Genomic DNA, 9,118 nt, shown 5'->3' with positions numbered 1-9,118 from the left:
CTCGGAGCCCCCTTGGACACATACGCACCCAATGGCTGCCGGACATGCCCCCCCTACACAACACTTATTTTGTAAAGCATTCTGACTTTGCAGCGTTTTCCCACAACACTATATCAGCGCTGGTCCCAGGTGTTGGCAGCTCCATTCTCACATAGGTGGCACTGGCAGAAGGAGATCCTGGACCAATGCAAATATGACAACTTTTCCATACTATTATGCTCTAGTTAAAAAACAAAAAGGTAAGTTTCATCCATTTTTACTTTTAAACATAATAAAGAAACTTTTTCTTCTCAAGTTGGAGAAATAATGTTTCCTATAATGTCTCCAATTCCATTCCCAGCAGTTCTGCGCTCTCCAGCGCTTCTTTGCGCCTCCCCAGACGTAGTAAGCAGCGCGCCTGACTTTCCTGGACGTCGCTCCTCATTGCGGTGTTTGCCAGCGGTATAAGTGCAGAGCAGTCGCTGGACACATTAAACGCCTTCTGAAAGGGAAGAAAGAGAACGGCCATTATCCTTCCTAAAAGAAAGGGATGGTGGCAGAATTCTTTTCAGATGTTTTAGCAAAGTCTTTTGGATTTATGGGCAAAGTCTTTCCTACAAACCTGCAGAACTGATTTCTTGATATTCTGCGAGTCTGATCATTCTATAAGGAAATCAACTAAGTGACAAATATATTGTTTTATTATAGTTCTGTGAGTACAAATCATTCCATAACCTTGGGTTCACCCTGGTATTACACACAAAGCAAATGGTTGGCTGCTGTAAGGGGTTGTGGGGTCAGTGTGTAACTGCAGACTTATAAACCCTCCAGCGCAGAGACTGGGCACTGTGCGGAGTCGCTGGTTTCTGACCCGGGGACGGCGGGGATATATGCATTATACATACTCCCGGGCAGAACCCGACTAGTGGGCGCAGCCCGGCTCCAGAGGGGACTTGTACACACCAGTCTTCTGATTTGGAAGTGACAGTCAGTTTTTTGCTATTTGTATATGGTCTCTCTGACCGAGCGCTCCACCCTCCAGCCTGTGGTGGATTTAATTGCAGCAGGATCCTAGCTACCCATAAATGCAGGCTTTAGCCTAGCAGAGGATTCACATTACATCAGTTCCCAGCAAACCGGAAAGTGCCTTGTCGTTGGCTGCTGGGTTTGCATGAATTGGCCAAATTATGTGCTAAACATCTCCATTTTTTCTTATTATCTAAAGCAGTAATGACATTCAGATTCCATGTATTTCATGTTTCCATGCTTTAGTGCTACTTTGTCTTTATATCATGTGGCTTCTGCCACAGAAACAGCACGGCCATGCCAGCCACACATCTCCTGGATGCTCACTATGGTTATAGTGATATACTGTACTGCTGCTCCCAGGGCTGCCATTGCTGGCCCTACACTGGAGTCTCTGGGCAATGGGGGGCCAGTGAAGGGATTGACAGAGAGGAGAGGCGGGGGACACGTGGATTAGTCGGGCAGCAGAGTTTAGGATAGATTGGAGGTGTGCGAGTGGTAGAAGGGAGGCCACAGAGCAAGAGGTTGCAGTAGTCAAGGCAGGAGATGATGAGGGCGTGCACTAGTGTTTTTGCAGATTCGTGGTTGAGGAATGTGCGGATCCGGGAGATATTTTTTGAGTTGGAGTCGGAAGGAAGTGGAAAGCGCTTGGATATGTGGTTTAAAGGAGAGGTTAGAGTCCAGGGTTACCCTGAGGCAGCGGGCTTGCGGGACTAGGGAGATTGGGCAGCCATTGACTTTAATGGATAGGTCAGTTGGGGGGGGGGGGTTAGTGAGACGGTGGAAAAATGATGAATTCAGTTTTGTCTATGTTAAGTTTTAGAAACTTCAGAGAAGAAGGATAAAATAGCGGACAGACATTGTGGGATTTTGGTTAGTAGGGAGGAGAAATCGGATCCAGAGAGGTAGATCTGTGTGTCATCAGCATAGAGGTGATATTGAAAGCCATGGGACCCTATGAGCTGTCCCAGGGCGAAGGTGTAGATGGAGAAGAGCAGGGGTCCTAGGACTGAACCTTGGGGGACACTGACAGATAGGGGGCGAGATGAGGAGGTGGTGTGTGAGTGGCAGACACTGAATGTCCGGTCAGTTAGGTATGAAGAGATCCAAGATAGGGCCAAGTCCGTGATGCCAAGAGATGAGAGTCTGTAGTAAGAGGGAATGGTCGACTGTGTCAAAGACAGATGACAGGTCCAGGAGGAGGAGGACAGAGTAGTGTTGCTTGGATTTGGCAGTTAGTAGGTCGTTGGTGACTTAAGTCAGGGAAGTTTCAGTGGAGTGGTGCGTTCGGAAGCCAGATTGGAGGCAGTCAAAGAGGAGAGGTGGGAGGACAGTTCAGAATGGACATGTTGTTCCAGTAGTTTTGAGGCATAGGGGAGAAGTGATATAGGGCGATAGCTAAACAGAGAGGATGGGTCAAGGGATGGCTTTTTGAGGATGGGTGTGATCGAGGCATGTTTGAAGCATGAGGGGAAGACACCAGTTGTTAGTGACAGGTTGAAAAGGTGGGTTAGGGTTGGGATGAGAATAGTGTTAAGTTTAGGGATGAGGTGGGACGGGACTGGGTCAAGTTTGCAGGTGGTGAGGTGTGATTTGGAGAGTAAAGAGGAGAGTTGATTGTCTGTAATGGTGGAGAAGCTGGTTTTGGAGGAGGATGGTTGAGTAGGTGTGAGGAGGGGCTGTGGGGACTTTAGTCAAAAGATTTGTCTGATGGTGTCAACCTTCTGCTTGAAGAATGTGGCAAAGTCTTCGGCTGAGATGAGAGGAGATGAAGGAGGCGCTGGGGGACGGAGGAGAGAACTGAAAGTTTTGAATAGCTGTTTAGGGTTGTGAGACAGGGATGATATGAGAGATGAGAAGTATGTTTGTTTAGCTGCAGTAAGTGTGGACTTGAAGGTAGTGAGGGACTGTTAGAATGCAATGAAGTGCTCGTTGGAGTGGGACCTTTTCCATTTTCACTCAGCAACCCTGGAGGCCCTTCGCAGTTCTTTAGTCAGGTTGGTGTGCCAGGGTTGCCGGTTGAATGGGCGAGCTGTGATAAGTGTCAGGGGGCGACCGATTTGAGAGCTGCAGCTATTGAGGTGTTATATAAAGTGGCAGCAGCATTTGCATTGTGTAATGAACTTATGCCTGTGAGAGGGAGAAGGGATTCAGAGATTGAGTGTAGGTCAAGGTGTTTGAGATTTCTGTGAGGGTGCGCAAGTTTGTGGAGTGTGGCTTGTGTACCTGGAGAGGATAGGTAAGAGAATGCAAGTTGTGGTCAGAAAGAGGGAGAGGTGAGCTTGAGAGGTTAGATAGGGAACAGATGAGGGTGAAGATGAGGTCAAGTGTGTGGCCATCTTTGTGAGTGGGGGCTGAAGACCATTGAGCAAGGCTGAAGGAGGAAGTGAGGAATAGAAGCTTCGAGACTGATGAGTGGGAAGTGTCAATGGGGATGTTGAAGTCACCCATGATGATAGTGGGGATGTCATCGGAAAGGAAATTAAGCAGCCAGGTGTTGAAGTGGTCAAAGAAGGTGGTGGCTAGTCCTGGGGAGCAGTAAACAATGGCCAGTTGGAGGGGGGAGTAGATGAGCACACAGTGTACTTCAAAGGAGGGGAGAGTAATGGAGGGTGGCAGTGGGATATGGGTGAAGGAGCAGTTGCCTGACAGAAAACCTACTCCTCCACCATGCTTGAAATTGGAGCGGGGTGTGTGAGAAAGATGGAATCCACTGTACGAAAGTGCAGCTGGGGACGCCGTGTCAGAGGTGGTGAGCCAGGTATCGGTGATGCCGATGAAGGAGAGTTTGTTAGTAATGAAAAGCTCATGGATGTAGGAAAGTTTGTTGCACACGGAGCGAGCATTGCATAGAGCTCCTGTAAGTGGGACTGGGGAGGCGGGGGCTGGGCGGATGGGAATAAGGTTAAAAGGGTTGCGAGAGTTTGTGACAGATCGTGGATAGGAGGTGGAAGTGACTATATGACAGCATTCTAAAAACTGCACCCCTCAAGGTGCTCAAAACAGCATTCAAGAAGTTTATTAACCCTTCAGGTGCTTCACAGGAATTTTTGGAATGTGGAAGAAAAAAATGAACATTTAACATTTTTCACAAAAATGATCTTTTAGCCCCAAATTTTTTTATTTTCACAAGGGTAGGAGGAGAAAATGGACCCAAAAACTTGTTGTGCAATTTCTCCTGAGTACGCCGATACCTGATATGTGAGGAAAAACCACTGTTTGCGCGCACGGCAGGGTTCAGAAGGGAAGGAGCACTGTGTGACTTTTTGAACGCAAAATTGGCAGGAATCGAGAGCGGACGCCATGTCGCATTTGGAGAGCCCCTGATGCACCTAAACAGTGGACATCCCCCACAAGTGACCCCATTTTGGAAACTAGACCCCCCAAGGATTTTATCAAGGGGTTGTTGTAGATCGGCTCACTTGGTTGCATATAGCGGTACACAGGAACATTGTCTCTTTAAATCTTCTGCTGGGTTTATTAAGAATGCTGCATAAACCACAGCACAGATAGCAAAAACAAACACGGCCTTCCTGGCCTAACAGGAAAAACAAAACATAACGTATGGCACAGTCCTTGTTGCTACGAGTAACCGCCCGCTTCAGGAACAAATAACTCAAGGTTTGTCTTTCCTTCACATGACAAAACAGCTCAGAGCTTTCACCTCCAAACCCACCCTACACACAAATGCTCTAAAAGGCTGGGATTTTATCCTCTGACCTCCTTCCTTTCTACAGGTGTTTAACCACCTTAGAACTAAAGATGGCTGAGTAACCCCTTCGTGTGCTGGAACCTTTTTCCTATATTTAATTACTGGAGCTCCTAATCTCAGTGCTACACATCTTCCCTCCAGTACTTTGCCAGTGACTTTGTCACAGGGTATAGTGAACATTTTGAACCCAGAGGTACGACACAGAACACAGAGTTTGATAACATTATGTTGTTATTAGTCTTAAGCGCAAGTGCTCGTTACTTGAGTTTGCATCAGGTACTCAGGTATGAAACAAGTATCGCGGGGGCTTGAGTGACATGCTCGAGTCCCCGCCTCGCATGTTTCACGGTTTCTAGATACTCAAAAAAACAACAAAAAAAAAAACCATGCAGGGATTGCCGAAGCATAGCAGGCAATCCCCATGTGTTTTGTTCTTTTGGCTGTATAACAGCCGTGAAACATATGGGGCAGAGACTCGAGCATGTCACTTGAGCACCTGCGATACTCAGTGTATACCCGGTACCCGATGCATACTCAAGTAGCGAGCACTTGCGCTCAAGACTAGTCACCATACCGTCATCATTTTTTTTTTTCTTTACTTTTGAAAAAATCCCAACCTCAACACAACCCTAACCCTAAAACAACCCTAAGGCCAGGGCCCCATTATCAGTATTGGGTCAGTATTGTTTCTCAGGAGTGGGAGACAAAACCAGGAGAAGAACAATCAGAGAAAATGTATAATAGAAACAAGTCACCAACTCTGCATTTATCACCCACTCCTGGTTTTGGTTCCCACTCCTGAGAAAAAATACTGACTGAATACTGATAATGAGGCCGTGGTCTAACCGTAACTCTAATGCTAGAGCTTATTTTTTACGCTGTTCCTCGTGTGGTATAAGTGATTAGACGACTTTATTCTTCGGGTTGGTGCGATTACAACGATACCAGATTCATATTCATAAAAGACGCTTTTTTTGTAAAGACTAGTTTTTGCATCCCCATATTTTGATAGCTATAATTTTTCCATATTTCGGCCGAGAGAGTCATGTCAGGGCTTGTTTTTTGCGGGACAAGTTGACGGTTTTATTGGTATCATTTTCGGGCACGTGACATTTTTTGATCGCTTTCTACTCCTATTTTTGGGAGGCAGAAGAAACAAAAATCAACAATTCAGGAATTGTTTTTTACGCTGTTCCACGTGTGGTAAAATTGATAAGGTCGCTTTATTCTTCGGGTCAGTACATTTACTGCTATACTACATCTATATAGTTTTTTTATGTGTTGGCGCTTTTACACAATAAAAATACATCTGAATTGATGATATTTCGCCAACGAGGAATTGGTCTTCACATTCCGGAGTTCTGTTCATCATACTTATCTGAATAAATACCAGTGACAGGCTGCTGGATATTCATACAAGAGCTTTTTTGATATAGAGGTTTTTAAAATTAGTGGTTCCTCTCAATCCTTATATATTTATTATTGTTTTAAAGAAATTATATACACATTTTTTATTGTTCATATATGCACTGTAGCACTTTCATTAGCGTATGGAAAGTATGATCAATTGTTATTCACTTTGTGTCGTTTACTTTTAGTTCACAATCATATAAAGTACAGACCAAAAGTTTGGACACACCTCATTTAAAGATTTTTCTGTATTTTCATGACTATGAAAATTGTACATTCACACTGAAGGCATCAAAACTATGAATTAACACATGTGGAATTATATACTTAACAAAAAAGTGTGAAACAACTGAAAATATGTCTTATATTCTAGGTTCTTCAAAGTAGCCACCTTTTGCTTTGATGACTGCTTTGCACACTCTTGGCATTCTCTTGATGAGCTTCATCTTTTGGTCTGTACTGTATATCTATAGTAAATCTAGCAGTAATACCATTCAGGAGATATAGATATACATGTATACACTCGTTTTGTGAATAACTTTTTGTGCAGCACCACAGCAGCAGGTATACAGGTATAGGGAGCTCACATCTAATGATAGTGTTACAGTGATATTATAGCTGGGCCTTAACAGGAATCTGTCAGCAGGTTTTTGCTATGTAATCTGACAGCAGCATGATGTAGGGACAGAGACCCTGATTCCAGCGATGTGCCACTTACTGGGTGCAGCAATTGTGATAGAATCACACTTTTCTCTGTAGCAGAGCTCAGATGTTGAGCCCTGTATAACCCTGAACACACCATTGATTGGCAGCTTTCTGTGTACACTGTATATTGACAGAAAGCCGCTAACCAGTGATGGCGGTGTGGTTGGACTAGGAGACACGAGACACCTAGTCTTGTAGTGACAACGTCCTGCTGATAAAATACTGATTGTATTAAAACAGCAAAACACACCCAGTAATTGACACATCACTGGAATCAGACTCTCTACCCTTAACCTGCTGAAAGATTAAGAATAACTGGTTCCCGAGAAGCATCGAAAATCTACTTCACAGTCAGGATCCAGCACCCGCTCAATAGTGCACATTTTCATCAGGCAGGTGTCGTCAGGGCACCTACGAGATCTGCAGCAGTCGTACAGCTGTATTACACAGTCCCGCTGCTGGCGGAGCTATTCCTGATCCTGGCAGGTTAACCCCTTATACCCCACCGTCAGTAGCAACCACAGCATCTAGATGGTTTGGACAGAAGGAGAGGGAGATACGATTACAGGGCAGATGAGTTTCTATAGAAGTTGGGGTCCTAACAGTGACCCCCATGACTGACATCTTACTGCTCCTATTAGACCTTGACTGAAGAAAGGTCTATTAGGACATTGGTCAAAGTAATGTCACCTGCTCTGCAGCTATTAGAAATACCTAGGTCTGATTACTTTCCCATTTGCAGAATGTGATTTTGCGCTGCACCTACAGCAGCACTGTTTTCCCATCATCATCAGTGACAGGACCTCCAGCCTTTCCTGAGATTGATCAGTGGAGGAAGAAGCTTTCAGTTCCTTGTTCCACCATTCAGTTCACCCGTATGTCTCTGCTAACAGCTGATTGGACTGGTTAGTGCCACCAGCTGTGACATGCCACTGCCGCCTTGCACTGTGTGCAGGCACAGGAGGCTGAAGGAGGAGGGTCTAGCAGAAACTGGGTGTGGTGTTAGTTGTGACTTCATGACTAGTCTCCGAACAGAACACGAAAAGACTAGTCAGGATGTGACCAGGTCCTCCAAAATCAGGAGTGAGGCTGGTCACATGCTGAAGTATAGTATGTAGGCAACCGTGCAGAATGCTGACAGTGAGTATATTACAAGGGGGCAGCATTCTGCAACTTAGACACACACATTGAAAAGTATAAAAGCTCGGACAACCCCTTTAAAGAGGTATTCCTATTTTGGTAACACACACCATACACTTTTTGCACATAATGGTCCTAAGCCCAGAAGTAGCAGAATTCTCTACACTTGTCTCCATTAGTAGCAATGATATCACTCGATGCCTCGTAGTCCTCCAGCTGAGAAATTGTCATTTCTCATTACACAAAACTTCATTTATGGACATCTATGGTGATTTCTTTGCCTGTGTGGATTGGATGGGCTGTTACCGACATCTGGTGAGAATTTCATGGCAATAGCACCTTTAGAAATATATTTACTGATGACAGCTTCTCTCAGAAGAAAAGGATTGGGCATGCTGCTATCCAATATGCCTGATCTTTCCTTCCCAGACATGAAGAAACACCATACATGTTGGGTGGTGAATATGAGCAGGCTTGGTCCACATCCACCCAGTGAGTGTGAGCATTGTTACCGGGAGTTCACACTAATAAATCCCTTGTGCATTTGCAATGTGATCTACGAGCAGAGATTCATGGCTGACCCTATGATTCCCGCTGCAGGTTTAGGCTCTGTGCACACAGCGCCTTTATCAGGCCGGTACGCTCCACAACCCGTCTGAAGAACAACCACCCACTAAATAGATAGAATGACCATATACCCTGCAATGTAATCCGCCTCGCTGTGCACATGGTCAGTCCTTTAACCGTTTCACGTTTATGAAGAGGCCACACGGTTAGAAGTGACCGCTCCGTTCTCCAGGCGGTTTCTGCTCGGAGTTCTCCCTGTCTCGGTTTCTGCAGCTTCTTCCTGTAGTAAAGTTGAGCGGGTCGCCGGCATCTACAAGACGTGGTGCGCACAGACCCTTATACTTATATCCAGAACACTGAGGACCACGGGAGCATTTTTCTTGCACACGTGAAGATTACGGAGGTGTGAATGAGACCCCACTCGTATCCAAGGTGCGGAGCTCCGAACAGTCATCGTTTCTGGAGCGTCACCGGCAGATCTCTTCTAGGAGATCACAGTGGATCCGGAGATCTCCAGCATTTCTCCATCTTTATGTCTCACTATATTGTGGCTGATATCAGCGACTCCACCCTTATAAA

The 9,118-nt window shown here is 45.4% G+C and overlaps 1 long non-coding RNA gene across 1 annotated transcript in view; it reads right to left on the bottom strand.

The window, feature by feature from the left end:
- Positions 1 to 392: 392 nt before the first annotated feature.
- The window catches only part of LOC141197005 (uncharacterized), a 69,604-nt gene continuing 60,878 nt past the window's right edge, over positions 393 to 9,118 (bottom strand). Inside the window, exon 3 of the long non-coding RNA XR_012269352.1 lies at positions 393 to 481. This is a non-coding gene — a long non-coding RNA (uncharacterized lncRNA). The remainder of the gene's footprint in view (positions 482 to 9,118) is intronic.

The sequence above is a fragment of the Phyllobates terribilis genome, unplaced genomic scaffold (assembly GCF_046119375.1).
Source record: "Phyllobates terribilis strain yellow unplaced genomic scaffold, ASM4611937v1 Scaffold_79__1_contigs__length_6888602, whole genome shotgun sequence".
Classification (NCBI taxonomy): Eukaryota; Metazoa; Chordata; class Amphibia; order Anura; family Dendrobatidae; genus Phyllobates; species Phyllobates terribilis.
Note: the sequence above shows the minus strand (reverse complement) of the source record. Positions and strands in the feature narration are given on the sequence as shown.